The sequence below is a fragment of the Sesamum indicum genome, linkage group LG1 (genome assembly GCF_026168435.1).
Source record: "Sesamum indicum cultivar Baizhima isolate 11 linkage group LG1, ASM2616843v1, whole genome shotgun sequence".
NCBI classification, from domain to species: domain Eukaryota; kingdom Viridiplantae; phylum Streptophyta; class Magnoliopsida; order Lamiales; family Pedaliaceae; genus Sesamum; species Sesamum indicum.
Window position 1 is genome coordinate 2,251,612 of NC_142657.1, and position 15,613 is coordinate 2,267,224.

Consider the following 15,613-nt stretch of genomic DNA (forward strand, 5'->3'; position numbering starts at 1 on the left):
CTTGAAAAATGGGTAATTTCACTGCTGATATATAATATTGTCTATAAACTGAGAAACGATTAAGCACCCAAAAGCAAAGCCCAATCTCATCTCGTTAGAAATGGGCTTCCCAAACCAATTTCAAACACTGTAAATAAATGAAAATGGCCCTACTCAAAGCAAAACACATCCAAGTCTCACTTGTGCAGCTAGGTACTATCTGTGATTGATAGGACGTTATATCTGTCTATAATCACAATTAATTGATATATATATATATATATAATATTAGGAAAGTAGGTACTTTCACATATCAATATTTGTTTAAAATTTCATATAATAATTTGTTCGATAGAAGGGAAGTGGATTTTTTCCCGTCTAATGAGAAAGTGCTTGATGATTTGGGTGATCTTCCTCCATATCTAAAAGGTTATTCGCCCAATCATATTGCCGTGATTATAAGTTTGCTTAAGTGACCTTCTTTTGACTCGGGTGAGAATTTAGAGGGGTATGTCTGATTTTGAGGTGAACTCAACGGGGTCTAAATGTAGCGAACAATTTGATGAAATCGCATATAGAGGTGAGGATGGCAATGCCTACGCGGAGCCCTATGAGAGTGATGATGAGGTTATGAGTGGGGAAGAGGAAACAGAAAGTTGGGGGGAAGAGGTTGAAAGTGACAGTGAGGAGGCCCAAGTTACCGAGGCGTTGGGCCAAGTGTAGTTATTGCGTTGGGAGTTGAGGATGGGAGGCATCAAAGCGTTCCTCACTGTCGCATTCCACGTTGTGATATAGTAGATATCAGGACATGTGACAGTGTTTTGACTCGAGAGTAGCTTGCAATCATTCGCGAAACTTTTAGGGTACCTTCCGCCCACAAGTTTATTCTTCCCTCTCAGGATCGGAAGATTAGAGATCCCCTAACCGGGTGCTTTACTATTTATGCTAGTGATTTTGATAGCGAATTTTCTATTCCTCCCCATCCGTTACTTGTCAAGGTAATTCGAAATTCTGGTATTTGTGTCAGCCAACCTACGCCAAATTCATTTATGTGTTTTGAGGGTTGGCGACGTCGTCTTATAGAGTTGGGGCTTCTGTTAACTCTAGAGAGCTTTCATGCCTTATGAACTGTCCGCCGCGTGGCGGAGTTATTTGCTTCTTCTGATGATGGGCGGTATTTTTACTTCATTCCGCAGAAAGCTTGTAGGTTCTTAGACGGGTTTGTTTCCTCTAAGGGTCCTTAGAAGAAAAAAAATTTTTACGTCAGAAATGATGGTTGGGGGTTGGTCTCGGAGCGGACTAGCTTGCATATCAAGATCACTCATCATAAGGAGTTTGGAAAACTGCGCCAGGGGTTTATGGCGGCGGGGCTGTGTAGTCAAATGATGGACATCGCTCATTATTCCCCCTCTAGTATTCACTTGTAAGTGTCATGTGGTGTTTAAATTGTTCCGCTATATCTTTTGTATGTTCTTTACGTGCAAGAACTTGGTTTGGATTTCCTTTCTTTAAACTGATTCTGTGGTTTTAGGTAAGAAGCTTGAAATCGATGCGGTATGCGCCCGGAAGGTGATGGTTAAGGAGCAGAAAAAATGCGATCAAGAGTTAGCACCACCACAAGTAGGGAGCTCCATATCTATCGCGCCCCATGGGGTCTCCACTGGAAGCGGCCACTCCGATTCTCTTCCTACTCCATCAATTGATCTTTCTCCTCCCTCAAAAAGGCAAAGAAGCGTCGTCCGGGGCAGAGGGTGATGCTTGTGCTACAGGGCCGAGCCACGCGGGTGGTGCCTTGTCCTGATTGGAGCCGCACCTAGGGCCTCGTGAGTGAAGATGATTTAAGTCGGGTTGTGGACCTTTCGGAAAAGCAAAGGGATGAGTTGTTGGCTGAGAACATGGCTCGGGTTTTTGCTTTGTGTTTTTAGTTATCCACTCCGTTTGATTTTGTTGGTTTTGACTAGTTGTTTTATTCTTGTAGGTTCTTGTCATGATAACGACGGCCAAAAATCAATGAGCCGCACAACTGGAGGAGATGAAGCGCTTGGAGGTTGCTTTGGAGCATACGAGAGAGTGATTTTTCCCGACTTAAGGGGGAGAGGGATGAGGCTTTTGAAAACGTTGCCTCTTGGGAGCGTCGATTTTGAGCGAGCGATATCTACTGAGAGGAAATTTCTGGCCTCTGCTTTGCTAAGACTCGAGAGGAGGGAGTCTCGAGGTTCTAGGAGTCTGAAGTGTTCGATACAATCTTAAATAATAAGGCAACTCCTATTTATGATGACATGATTCGAAGATGTCGTCGAATCCTTCTTCGGACCCTTCGCGAGAAGGGCCGAACTGTTGAAGTGGATATTGGACTCCTTGATCCTGAGGGTGAAGAGGAGGTGGCGGAAGTCGCCGGCGGTTGAGCCCCCAAAGCTTAAAAGTTCCATGACTTTCCATTTATTACTTTGGTTATAATCTCGGCATGTAATCGGATTATTTTATTTAGCACAAATTCGAATCTCGGCGTATAATCAACTTATGTTATATAGGATGACCGCCTCCCCTCACATGTTAGAGCGTTTTTGTAAGTAGGCGGTTCAAATTCATAGTTGTAGTATTTTCTTTAATCGGCTTTTATGTTACTCACTTGTGATATATCTTCCTGGGATGAGTTTGCTTTTATTACGCAAGTACTTTGATTGGGTGTCCTCAAGGGATGATTTTGCTCGAGTCCAGGAGTTGGATCTATACCAACTTCTCTTAAGGAGGGCAAAACTCAATGCCGCTGGGGGTTGATCTTAGTGGAATTTCAGTTAGGGTTCCTGGGGCAGTTGGTACCTCGGGGGGGCCTCTTGAAAATCCATAGATCCCCCTTATCAAAGAAATTTTCAACTACAATGGAAAAATTAACTTTATTGCTCGAGCGTAAATTACAAGAGTTCCATAAGGAGTCGGTGGGGAGGGAATGAAACGTTACACTTCTACTTTACCCTGTATTACAAAACAAAGCCAAAAAGTAAACTTTACCTACCCGAAAAATTTAACAATAATACTTCTTGAGGTTTGCGATGTTCCACGTGTGAGAAATGTTCTTTCCATCGAGCTGTTGCAGCTTGTAAGCCTCCGCATTCATAACCTCTATCACCTTGTAAGAGCCTTCCCACTTCAAATCCAACTTCCCAAATGGGACTAGAAGCATTGGCTTTCCACATCACCAGATCTTCCACTTGAAAATTTCTCGGCCTAACTTTTGCGTTGTACACTTTAGCCATTCTAGTTCTGTACATAGCGGCCCAAACTGCGACTTTTTCTCTGGCCTCTTCAACAAAGTATAGGTTCATCTTCAATCCTTGCTCATTGGAGTCCGGGTTGTAGTGTTTCACTCGCCAACTAAGTTATTCTATTTCTGCCGGCGCCACGGCCGCTGTCCCATAAGATAGGTTCAACAAACACCTCCTAGTAACATTGCACTAAAACCCCTTTAGAGGGTGTACTTATAATTTTACAAAGGACAAAGATGTTTATATAATTAGGCCTAGTTTTAGAGGGTGTCCATGTAACTCAACCGAAATAAATTATTGAAAAAGAACAAAAATAAAATTAGTACTGTTTTGAATAAATTCATGTTGCAAAAGATTTCAAATTCTTAAATTTTCATTTTAAACTATATTTTGTGGCATTGTGATAGATTTTAAATCTATTTAATACAGAGTCATTTAAAATTCTTATTTCAAATCCTCTTTTCAAGTCTAAATCCTTCTGTCCACTGATTTTATATAATTGTCGATACTAATATATAAGAGAAGGCATTTTTTCTTCATAAACGGCAACTACAAAAAGATTGAGTTTTTACTACACTATAAATGACCACGGCTTAAAAATCATGGTACATCACTACTGTTAATTTAACCACAATTAAATAAAATCAAAGTAAAATTTTAAACTTTTACTATGTTTAATCAATATTCACCATGATTTTTGCCATAGCCAAAACATTAGGCATGATTTCGGACATGACTAATGTTTTGGTCACATTTGCTGATATAATAGCTAACAACCGTTGCAAACCCGTGGTTAATTAGTATTTATTATGTTTTCTTCTTTTCCCCATAGTAGTTAAACATAGTGAAAAATTATATTTTTTCTATTGGGTGATTCACCATGACACCAATTTATTTTTTCCCCATAGTTAATTTTCTTTTTCTTTTTGTTGCTTTCATTCTTTTTTTTTTTGAAAAAAAATATAATGTACTCATTTATATATATTTTTTATTTATAATATATTATAAAATATAAAATATTATTTATTATATATATAAACACGGCATGGCACGAGATTAGTTCTTAAAAGATTTATACACTTTGATGAGTTAACATTGTTTTGCTCAGATGTCCATGTCACTTTCCATTGACTTCCTAGTTAGTTATGAGTCGGTCAGTGCTGCTAACGTCCACATCATAACTACTCGTAAGAAGAATGACAAATGAATTTGTTTTTATAAAAGAAAAAGAAAATTTTGGTCTTATAAATTTGATTTAAATTCTTTTTAGTTTTTTAATTTTGATAATATTAGATTTAGTCATTTATCTATCAATTTTATGTAGATTCGATTATTTTAATCTAATTTAGATTTTTTTTTCATTTTGATTATAAAGCTTAATAATGCATCCTAATACTCTTAAAGGCCCAATATGTTTTCCATATAAATCTAAATCTCCATAAATTCATACTTTTGATGTGAGCAGTAATTATTGTCGGGTGTAAAACTTATTTAACTATTACAGATCAATGGTGGGTTTTAAAGTCTTAAATTACAGGCCAATAATATAGAACAGAAATTATACAAAATATACTTATTAGCCGGGTCGAAGGCGGGTCGGGTCATGGGCAAAGAGGAGAGGGTTGGAGCTAGCCGAGTGGGCCGAAGGTTGTGGTCTGGGCTTGAGCCATCCAAGTGAGTGTGAGAGCTTGGGCCTACCATGGGTCATGGGCCAACCATAGATCATGGGTCATTCTTCTAATAGTTATAAAATACAAAATGAGTGGAGATGGACTAAATGTACTCTTTAAAAAACTGTGTAGGGATAAAATTGTGTGAAATTGAATCAAAAGACTGAAATTACACATTTCTGAAAGTTAGAGGACTAAAACTAAAATGCAAAAATTAAATACTAAAATTAATAGGTTACAAATTTGAAGGACTAAGCAAATATTTGTTTCTTTTTATAATTTGCCTTTTTAAATTGAACTTGTCCAGTTTTGCTTAGGTCAGAAAACCTAATTAACGGAGCTGTCTGCCGATTGTCCATGCTTATTGAAGCAAAGGGACATCAAACAGAAACAACACCCATGTCCCGGATTTGTATATATATAGATGAGAGCACAAATAGTACGGACAAACTCTGAACACATGAGTAGTAAAAAAGAAAAGTAGAGGAAGAGAAATAAAGAAATGAATCTCGTTTGATTTGGTATGGATCAAGTTTCGTGTAATTTAGCTAAAAGAAAAATTTTGTCTGTGTTTCAAACTTTAAGCAAAAAAAAAAAAAAAAATACTGCTTTGGATGAATGAAAATTTAACAATTTAAGGAATTAAAAGAAAATACTTGAAAAATAAATAACAAGTCTAATTAATTTTGGGATGATCTGAAAAAGAATTAGGCCAAGATTATTGAATAATAATTGTTAGGATTAAAGGCATTTTTTGTTCTATAACTTTAGTCATTTACCATTTTAATCTTTTAACTTATTAGGGTTTGTAAATGGTTCTTTAATTTTTTTAATTTGCTTGATTTCAAGACACTTGTCGCTGGATTTTATCAAAAGTTGCCGGGAAATATGATCAAAATGGACGTGGCATTTCAAATTAGGAAAAGTGATTTTATTTGCTAATTTTATATGATGTGGCAATTACATGACTTAATCAAAAATAAATAGAAAGTGACATAGCATTATGACATGAATTTTTGGAGAAGAAATTGAATAAACACTACAAAAAAAAGTGGAATTTGGCAAGGATAGACGGATCGTTCCAAAGCCCGTGCCATTTAGGAATGGATATTGGCACTCAAGGGAATGGTAGGTGGTTGATGGCGTCATGATCCTCATTTTTTATGTATTACTTTCTTGGCATGGCAAAACCGTTACTATAGGTGTTCCAAAAAAAACTATTACAATTTTCATTCAAAAAATCGGTCTAAATTTAGAATGGTGAAATATTGGAACTCTGTTTGCAACACTTTATTACAATTAGTGGCGGTCTTGATATGACCTTACCTGATTCTGATAAAAAGAATGCCAAAAAAATGACAGTTAGTAAATATATTCCAAAATGAGGTGCAATTTGAAACAGTTTTGTACTAGTATTACAACACCCATTTCTATGTATGATTTATACTAAAAAAAACTGTTCTGTTACAAAGACCGTGACTAAATTAGTTCCAAGTTGGAACAGTTTTGTGTAATTTTATTATTGTAGTTCTAAGGCCGTTCCAAAATAGAAGAAACGGATATATTTCAACGTATAGAAAATCGCTCCAATATGAGGTCCTAAGACCCTTCCAAATACAATACAAATTGTAAATTAACGGCTAGTGTTAGGCCATTTTTGTGTTTGAAAAATCGTTCTAAATTTTTCTATATATATATATATGTTCCTATCTTTCCATTTAATTTCAGTATCTTTTTTTCTTCTTCTTATATTCTCTTTATTTCCTTAATCTCTCTTGATTTTTCTTGACCCCTCACTATCACATTAATATTTTTATATCAATCTGCTTCGAATTTTCATTGATATTTGAAGTTATTTTGGTCAGGTAACAACTTTAACCTTTAATTATTAGTGGATTATATTTGTTATACTTTCATCAATTAAATTTAATGTTATAATAATGTGTGTGTGTGTGTGTTTGTCGGGCTCATCATATTAAGACAGTTGAGGAGATGGATGTATGAGAAGAACCTGCTGAGAAGGACAGGTCTTACTTCAGAATTTGAGGATGGTGTTATTGCATCTACAAAATGAGTCAAATCTCAACATGCATATATGGAAGGTGAGAAAATTAAGTGTTCTTGTTGGAAGTGCAAAAATGAAGCTTTTAAAATCCTAGACGAGATAAATTTTGACTTGTATATGAAAGATTTTATGCTGGAATATTATAATTGGACTTCACACAACAAGGAGAGGGTGCAAGAGTACTTTGAGGCCATCGCGCACCCTCTTTGCAGGAGGAACAAACTCCTGCTACTTTTGAGGGGGAGGGTACTAGTACGTACTAGGGTGATGCGGCGCAGATGCATTGGATGCAGAGAATGGTTTTCAATGCCGCCCCGCCGACTTTCAATATCATATAGAAAAAATAAGGAAAATTCAAAATATAGGAACAATCAATTTATTTTGACCGTTCCTAAATCAGTTCGCAACAAATTTCATTTGGTGCCAAATGAAAAGTGGAGGAAAAATCACATACGGGAACGATTTTTAAATATTTGACCGTTCCTAAGTTGAATTTAAAGATTATCGTGCCTAAATGTATAAAATATCCATTCCTAAAGTGAATATAAATAAAACCATTCCTAAAGGAGTATAAAAATGGTTCCTAAATATAACAAAAGATTACTAGTTCACTTCCCGGTTAAAATATCTCAACATTCGCGATCCTGATTATTTCCAAACTTAAACGTATAACAATACTTTACATATATGAACATATATAGTGGTTTGATGTAAAATCACATGGTCTGATTGACAGTTCAATTGTTCCTAACCTCGTTGATTATGTATGAAATATGATATCTCAGTACTCGTATAACAAAAATGATCAAAACTTCATCGAATATAGATTTTTGTCGATTTAATCATATCCACCGGTCTGATTAAACTGTTAACAGTCTGATTAGACGATCCAGTATAACATGATATGATACTACTTACATCTATGTAAGACTAACAATCTTATATATACATATATACAATTGTTTCATGATTATTTTATTTCCAATTTGTAAGAATTAGTATATTCTTTTTAATAATTATTGAATTAGGGTAATTTTTTCAACAATTACAAAAACTAATACTTCTCAATAATTTGTGTAGATTATATACACCTCCTGTACCACGTGGTCATGGTCATGGCCCACCATTTTCAGGTCTAACCGTTGCTTCCACGAGCACATCAATGCTTGTGTGAGGACACTATCCCCACCGGTGGGCATGTTTGTGATAGGTGTCGTTGCAACATTTCTGGTTCGAATCTATGAAAGTAATGTACCTTAATCTCAATTTTGTATTATATGTTAATCCTAATTGTTCAATGAATTTTACTAATATTTTCTTTAATTTTCTTACTGTAGATTACCATCTGGTGGGATTGTGACGATCAGTACATGTTTTGGGTCTTCCACATGTTTCCCTTCAAGCCACTTTAGCTGCCAATAACACCTGACTCCAGCTCCAAGCGTACTGGGCTAGCACAAACTTCCAGAAGGAGTCCGCGAAAAATAAGGCGAACAGGGCATAGGGCTAAGGTGGTGGTAAGTTAAACTTGGCATTTTATTTTTATTTTTTAAATATTTTGGGGTAAATTAAGTTCTAATAATTTTATTTGTTTTGTAGGGAACGTTCCAAAAGCTGATGAAAGATCATCAGATTTAGCCCACGGTCAAGGACCAGGATACCTGGGCTGCTGAATCGGAGGCTTTGATGGTGATAACCGAGCATTAGATGTGGTTGGCTACAGTCGGGGGCAAGAACAAGAACTGAGTATTCGACCTTGATTCTAAGGCCCACATCTCCAGTCGGACCTTCATATCATTATCGCCACCCCCACCGACACTGCCACAACCAAACCCTGTCATGGAGGCGCACATGAATAGGTTGGAGATGATGAAGGAAATGCGCGCCAGCTCCTTCACTGCACCGCTGTCACAGCCGACCACCCCGACTATCTCTCCAGCATAGCCTTCGACTGACACCGTGACCCCAAAAGATGACGATATAGACGAAGCTGACAAGGAGGGTTTAGATTAGGTGTTAATTTTTTTTTCAATTTTGTAATTGTATAATATTTTATACTATAATAATATTTCTATTTAATTATTCATGTTTCATAATGTTTATACATTCCATTATTTCATATTTATTCGATCAATTAAATTGAAAGATATAATCAATTACAATTTTATTAATTAATTTAATTATTTATTATAATTTTTTAAAATATATAAATTAAATTATTTATTAAACTTTGTTAAATATATAAATTAAATAATTTATAAGAAAATTATTATAAATAAAAAAATTAAGAACGATTTTAGTAATTGTAAAGAAAATATTACAAATCTAAATAAATAATTGTTCCTAATACCATTGCTAAATAAGTTTTGAATATGTATTCCTAAATAAGATTAATTGTTCCTAATACCGTTAATGAAACAGTTTAAAATGCGTATTACTAAATAAGATTGATAATTTTTAAAATGGTTACAGGAGACTCAAACAAAAATTTGACCGTGCCAGTACTATTGCAAAGATTGACAAGCAAGCCATTCCAAGTACCGTTTCTAAATACATCGTCAATACAATAAATACAGATTCAAAATTCAGGCATGAGTATTACAAAGATCGTTCCAAAAGTAACCCAAAATAAATAATATAACTATTTCAAATGTCATCCAACCCATTACAATTAATTTTTTTTTTACACAATCAATATTTGGAACGGTCAACAACAATGTGTTACAATGACTGTTTGAACCTTCATCAACCATTCCTAAATATTTGTAATGCTGTCTATACGGACGGTAGGTGAACCATTCCAAATTCAAATTAATTCAATCAATTCAAAATCCTTCTAAAACAAAGAAAAAAAAAACGGTTCTTAAACCCTTCCCAAAATTCCACTTTTTTATAGTGAAATATATTCAATAATTTAGAAAAATAGTATTTATGTGTTATATACACACAATTATGTATATTTATAAAAAGACATATATATATATATATATATATACATGGACTATACTTTGCGGCAACGGCCAACCGTAGTTGACCCCAATCTGGGCGACTCGTCGGCCCGTATAATGGGTGTTGGCGATGCCCCTCCCAGGGGTTGGCGGCGATGGTCGCTGCCACCATTGAGGCTGCGGTTGGCCGTCGTCACCACAATATATATATATATGTATATATATATTAAGTCTAATACATTATGATTATATATATAATGTATATATATTTATATATATTATTTATACATACATTCAAAAAATGAGAAGAGAGAAAAAATATGTATTATTTTTTATTTTTTTAAAAATCAAGTAAACATGTTTTATTTTTTTTAAATCTGAAATAACAAAAAATTTATTTTTTATTGAAATACATATAATGATAAATGTTATTTGTATGTATTAAACGATGAAGTAAAAATAATTTAATATTTAAAATTATAAAATAATAAAAAGTATGAAAATTTATTTTAAATACAAATAATAATAATAATTTTAGTAAATAATATAATTTAATGCCATGTGGTCACTAATGCCACATCACAATTTATTTTTTTAAATTAAAGCCACGTAATTGCCACGCATGCATAATTAGCCAATAAAATCACCTTCCCCAAATTAAAATGCCACGTCTGATACATATGGCATTTTCCGGCAATGTTGGACAAATTCCGACGCTTGATGTCCTAAAATCGACCAAATTAAAAGTTATAAGCCTTTTTCAAATCCTACAAAGATAAAGGACTAGAATGAAAATTGGCTATAGTTAAGTGGACTAAAATGCCTTTAATCCTAATTGTTATATCATCATTATATATTGATATATACATATATAAAATAAAATTTAGGTTTAAATATATATATTTGGTCCTGTAATTTTTACACTTTGGCGTTTTAATTCTTTATCTTTCTAGATTGCAAAAAAATCCTGTAACTTTTTGACATTTTTACAATTTTGATTCTTTGGATACTGAATTTTACAAAAATTGTCGAAATAAATTAATCATGTGCCACTTCATTTTTTTAAAAAACAAATTTAGTCCATATTGACAAAAGTGAACTAATAAGAACAAAAGTTTCGATTTAAATAAACCACATGAGACACACATGATTTATTTCGACTTTTTCAAAATCCGACAACCAAAGAATCAAAATTACGAAATATCAATACTATAAAAACTGCCAAAATTACATAACCAAAAACTATATTTAAGTCTAAATATTTAGAATGTATTTAACCAATATATATATATATATATATATAGAGAGAGAGAGAGAGAGAGAGAGGGGACAAGTGAAGGATTCCTTCTTATCAAGAATTGGAGAAATCAGTTTCGAGGAAGCAGCTCTTCGGCAAATGTCGACGTTCGAACAACTATGCTGGATTCATGTGCCCGTGCGTGCGTCCAAATATATCTTATACTGCTCTTTTATGAAGTGGACGAATAATTCAGTATTTTATTCAAGTTTGAAGATCTCCGCATGCGTGGTGAAGGGAAGACAAAATTGGTCTATGCGAACCCAACTGTCCGCTTGTTTCTTACACTTCTAACAGCCTACACATTTACCCTGAAAACTGTCGTCTTGATTCATCTCTTAAGATTGCTTTTCTATTTGATTTGTACGTGGTTGTCAATATTTCTCGCCACATCTGATTTCATCATAGTCAAAAACTGACACAAAGAGAGAAGGGCCAGTGTTGAATGATTTACATTTGAATCTGATTAGGTACGTACATTTTGTCTTTCTAGGGAACAGGCCGGAATATACATATCAACTGTTACATTGTATGTTTTACGCTCATAATATGAAAGAAATGTTAATAGAATATGTTATTATTGTTGGGAGTTTATTTACGCAGTGAGCCCATAAAGAAATATGATTATTACAGCGAAATACAAATCAATATAACAACGATTACAAATTAATAGGAACAGTGAGAAAAAACAACAATGAAAAATAATTTTGGCTGAGGGAGCCGGATCCGGTGAGGAAGCTCACAGCCACAAAGGCTGGCAACCCAACCACCGGTTGCTTAAACCCACCAAGGGACAACCGCCACTAAGACACCATTGAACTACTCAGGTTTACCTATCTCTTTTATTTTTTCCTCACTTATTTCTTCTTTTCTTTTTACTTTCCAAAAGTGGTGAATAAATAAGGAGAAACCATTGATGATGGTGTAAAAAATCGAGAAAGAGGGAAGAATACGAGGAGAGTGAATAAATGCGGCCAAGGGAAAAGAATCAGAAGGCAATTCATCTAAAAATGAAAACCAGGTCGGGTAATGGGTGGATCGGGTCGGTGGGTGGGGGTCAAGCCTTCCAGGTGGTGGGTTGGGCTATGGACTTGGGCCTACCAAGTTTGGTCTTGGGCCAATTTTCCAACAATCATGTATGCTCTGTTTATTTTTATTATTAAGTTAAATAAGTTATCTAAACACTTCTATAAGGTGTTTATTTTGTATTATCGGGGTTCAATTTTTAAACCAAGATCGATACAAATAACTATTCCTCTTGAACAGCTCAACTCATCTTAGGGAGTTCAATTATTCAACCGAAATGGTTCAGGTAAACATACTTTTATATCTCGAAAGGTATCCAATTGAAATATTTTCCAGTCTTGTAATTTTAATGGACACAAAGTACTTGCATTACAAATCTATATGCTTTTCATCGTTTCAATACTTTAAATATAATACAAAGATGTATATAAAATAAAATTATTTAATAGGAAGTAACTACATAATTAGACTTTATAATATATTTTGTATTATTCTTGAGAAAGAATCAAGTGCACTTGAAAACAAAATCAATCAAGTCTAAATTTGTCTCTCACATGAGACTGATAGTCTGCCGAATAGGTGTCCTCCTCACCAACGTCTCAGACAGTGACATGTGTTGCCTTTCTGGCAAGTATTTAATTCGTCATACATCGATTCAAACCAAGAAAAATAACATTTTTTTTTTTTTTGTATATATATGCATATAAAAGTAAAAGGAAAAAGTATTATTTTAGTCCGCTAAGTATGCTTAATTTTAGTTCGATAACTATGTCCATTTTTATTTAGGTCCAGTAACTTACGAGATTGCTTACTTTTAGTCATCTGACAGATTTTCGGACAATTTTACCCATATGCAATTTTTGAAAAACAGTCTTAGTCCATATGCACTCATAGGGGTAAAATTGTCCGAAAATCTGCCAGAGGACTAAAAATAAGCAATTTCGTAAGTTACTGGACCTAAAAAATATGGATATAATTATCTGACTAAAATTAAAATTAAATATATTTAGCGGACTAAAATAATATTTTTCCCCAAAGCAAAAAGAAGTTCCAAGGAACGTACTCCATTGAAATATAAAAACCTTAGATTCATTGAGATCCACCACACTTAGTAAAATATTATTTTGTTTTGTCTTAAGTTTCTAAGGTTTTTATTATGAGGTTTCTCAGTTCTTGACCATTGAAACGTGATACGTCCACGAAACTCACCTCCCACATTCTTTTCATTAATGCTCCTTAGTTTTTTTTTTCTTTTTGTCTTTTCATTGTTCAATTATCCATATGTTAAAAAATATTACGTCCCGACAGTCTGTATCCCCCAAATGCGGATTTTAATAGTATTTATACCTTAATATATAAGGGAGATGATAAAATATCTAAATTAAATATATATTTAGATGATAAAATAATATAAATATTTTGATTTATAATAAAATTGACAAATAAAAACAATAAATAATGTAGGAAAACCAAAAAATTGCATAAAAGAAAATAACCAAGAGATATAGTTATGATTTTCTTGGCTATATTACCCATGTTGCATATTATTTTTTTCATCTGATGAAATTTACCTTCCATCCCTCTCTCCCCAAAAAAAATAATTATAAAAAATCATGATAAATGGAGAAATTGAAAAAAATTAATCAATTAATTTAAAATTTTAAAAATAAATAACATACTAAAATTAATATTGTCTATCACAATTATATAAAATTGATAGAAAAATTTAAATTTTACTATAGTTAATTAATATTTATCATCATTTTACTACAGTAAAAATATTTGTTATAATTTTTAGCTGTATAGTCAATATTTTAGCATCGTTTGAAGAAATAATGACGAATAGCCATTGCGCAGTTATGATTAATTAATATTCACCATGATTTTTTACTTTCAACTCTGATAATTAGCTGTTGCCTAAATGCTATACGTCTTGCAGTGCGACAAAATAAAATCAATTTTAATTTTCTTATCTACTTATATATATTTAGTTTGAAAAAAATTATTTTTAATAACAATAAATTTTTTAATTTGGTAGTAATTATTATTTTGTTAAAATTATCATTAGCAAAAATTAATGAGAAAAAAATTCGCAATTATTTTGTGAAAATTACTCGTGTTTATCCAACATGTTTGGATTGCTAACCACACGTGACTACGTCGTGTGCCGACCACCCCTACGCTTTCCACCCCACCGCCCCCACACGGCCGCACCCTCAATATTATTATTCCTTCATTTCTCCAGCCCTATAAAGGCATCCAGCTAGCCCACACTATTGAAGGAATTCTGACTTCTTCCACTCCAAGAAAATCTCACTCCCTCCACTACGTACAACACATCTGCACGGAAAACCAAGCAAGAAACAGCTCAGAGTTTTATGACATCCATAAAATCTGACTCAGAACCTTTCTTGCTTGTCTTTAATCCATCCATTTAAGCTGAAAACGCTTCTTCAGAAACTTCTATCAACTCTATACAATGGGAAGAACCAGGGTCTTCAGGCTCGGACACAGGCTGGTCAAGGTCTTCAAGTGGTGCATCCACCGCCGAACGCGGCGGAGACCCGTCTACCAGCGGCTTCAGACCCCGAGCTCCACGGCGGGACCCTTTTCGAAGCTCTCCAGATGGGTTCATTCGTTGAGATGCGGAGCTAGGAGCCTGTGCTCTGGGAAAAGAGATACGGGTTACATTCGGGCCGGGCAAGAAGTTGAGCAGCCGAAGTTACCGCCAAATGTACCGAAAGGGCACCTGGCGGTGTACGTAGGGGACAAGGAGGACGACGCGTCCCGAGTTCTGGTGCCTGTTATATATTTCAATCACCCTCTATTTGCTGAGTTGCTGAGAGAGGCTGAGAAGGTTTACGGGTTCAATCAACCTGGTGGGATCCAGATTCCTTGCCGGATATCCGAGTTGGAGAATGTTCAGATGAAGATCGCCGCCGCGAGCGGTGGCGGAAGCTGGCGGAGGAAACGGAGCTAGCTAGTTGGACTGTGTGGTATTTAATGTGTGGGTGGGCTCCCGCGTGCTAGCTGCTCACCATTAATATGTGGTCCAGCTCCGATCCGCTTCTTAATTTCCTCTTTGAGTTTCTCTTTTAACTTTTTCAAATATCGGCCATTGAAGGACGATATTTTAGTTTTTAGAAAATTTACTTGTACATATTGTTTTTAGTAATGGTCAACTCTAGTTTTGAGTTTTGAAGTTATAAGTTTTTAGGTTTAATGCAATTTATTTTTGTGATATTGTAAATAAATAAATTAATTTTATATTAAAAAATAGTAATTTATAGAAAAAATAAATGAATAACGTCTTTTAATTTAAAAAAAATAGAGCGGTAAAAGTATATTTTTCAAACATCAGAAAT

The 15,613-nt window shown here is 34.3% G+C and overlaps 1 long non-coding RNA gene and 1 other non-coding gene across 2 annotated transcripts; both read left to right on the forward strand.

Annotated features, from left to right (window-relative positions):
• The first annotated feature begins 369 nt into the window (after nt 1-369).
• Nucleotides 370-2,528, forward strand: LOC148789313 (uncharacterized). Its single transcript, XR_016067412.1, has 2 exons — nt 370-1,402; nt 1,511-2,528. It is a non-coding gene; the product is annotated as an uncharacterized LOC148789313 (long non-coding RNA).
• An 11,989-nt stretch (nt 2,529-14,517) lies between these two features.
• Nucleotides 14,518-15,450, forward strand: LOC105155428 (auxin-responsive protein SAUR36). Its single transcript, XR_016064452.1, has one exon. It is a non-coding gene; the product is annotated as an auxin-responsive protein SAUR36 (transcript).
• Nucleotides 15,451-15,613: the final 163 nt, after the last annotated feature.